Below are 2,096 nucleotides of genomic sequence, written 5' to 3' on the forward strand. Positions count from 1 at the left end.
TACAAAACAAAGATCAGTACTGATTTCTAGGTAGTTTGCAAAAAACCTGGATCACATTAAATTAATGAGCAGATTCATCTGACTGAGAAAATTCAGTTTGTTTGACCTCTTTTCACTTTAGAAAAAGCAGCTCTCTGCTTCACACACAGTGTCGCTATCACAGCGTACCAGAAGCGGCTGTGTTGGAATCACAAATCTCACCTATCCATTCTCACTCCAGGAATTAATGAGGCCACACAATCAGCCTGGGATACTTGATACTGACCTCATAAAAGTAACGGGTGAGAATTAAATAAAGAATGAGCGGTCTGCTTAGGTGACTGCATAATCCGCTGTCTTTCAGTTTGTGGTGAAATGTGACTGTCACTTCCATCTTTGTTTTACCTGTTAGAGCCCCTTTTTCAAGGAGGGTTTTGTTTTGACGGGAACTATTTTGCTGTGTCATCGATGTACATACTTCAGCGAGATCTTAAACTCTTTCATGCTTACACTGCATAAATACTGTGGAGGTTTGCTATTTAATCTGCTCTTAACAGATATGGAATCATCTTTCCACCAGGCAGTGATGGACACGGCTAACTAAAAAGTTAACTGTGAAAATGGTGAATCAATAGAATGGCAAGAACGTTTTTTGCTCAAGCTACCAATAGCCACCACTTTTTATTATACAAGTTTAGTTATGTGGGGGAGTAGATCCATAATCAAACACACTGGGATATGGAAACAATGACAACAAGAGGCAGCCTGTGTAGATCAGTTAGCATGTCATAAACCCAGCCAGCTCAGTTTCTGATCGCTCACCTGTTTCTGATCCTGATCACTCATCTTTCATTCAGACATTAGACCCTGACTGATTAACTTTGATCCTGATCACTCATCTCTGATCCTGATTGAAGATCTTTGAACCTCACCCCAGAGGTTATGGTTTTCTTGATTTGTCAGTATTCATGGATGATGATTAGTTGATTCTGATTACAGAGTCAAAGGAATCATGATCACAGATCAAAGGAAAATGCGAGGACAAGAGCACAGGAATCAAAATCAAAGATCAAACATCAAAGACATTATCCACCCTACCTGCACCAAAATTTAAGTTACTCTTCCTTGACCCAAGGCTTACCTTTCCACCAAATAACACTGAAATCTGTTGATGTCCTTTTGGAATATCCTACTGACAAAAAAAGACTAAATACAATGAAAACATGATTTCTTTTGGAGAGGTTAATTTTTTAACCTCATCGAAATCCCCATTGAAGGTCTGATGTATGACTAACATTGTAACTTTATAAATTGTAACTGTAAGACGCTATAGTAAAATGTTTTGTAAGTAAATATTATGTAACTACACAAAAATTTTGAAATTAAGTCAAAGTTGTGAGACACCAACTCAAAATGTAGCCTTTTTCCGACTGAAAATGGAGTTCTAGTGCATCATTTTTTCAGTTGCAAACACAATCTGATAAAAGCTATAATTTTGCCATTGCAATCTCAGCTAAAACAACAGGCCTACTTTTTGCACTCAACAAATACCTTGTGCTGCACAGTGTGTTCAGCTTCCACCAGCTAAATGTCCCATATTTGCATTTACACGTCAGTGAAAATCTGACTGCGAGTCATAGCCTGGAAATGTGCAAGACACACAACACTGCTAAAACATTTGCATAAATGACTAAGTAAACCTTGATTATCCTCTACACTCACTGCCATCTGGACTGCAAGACACAGAGCACCATCATGTAGTTAATCAAAATCTGACCCAAATCTTCAGTCCGGAAAGGCAGAGTAATTAAATCATCATTTATGTAACCTAGGACGTCTCCTTCAGCTTTCCAGTACAGATTAACAGCGTGCACAGGACGTAATATTGCTTGTGAATGCTGAGGCAGCTCACGCCAAATGATCACATTCTGCTTAGCAAGTCAATTTAGGTTATATGTTTGGACATCCAGCGCACGTATCGCCAAGGTGAACTAGATATGATCCCGTTTAACTCAGTATAGCTGCAGGTCGGCCCAGTCGCTTTGCTATAAAACAATTCTCTCATCCTTCTGAAATGAAACGTCAAATGTTTTATAAACCAGTTCACTCAGAACGCA

Source organism: Thalassophryne amazonica, chromosome 8, assembly GCF_902500255.1.
Source record: "Thalassophryne amazonica chromosome 8, fThaAma1.1, whole genome shotgun sequence".
Lineage (NCBI taxonomy): Eukaryota > Metazoa > Chordata > Actinopteri > Batrachoidiformes > Batrachoididae > Thalassophryne > Thalassophryne amazonica.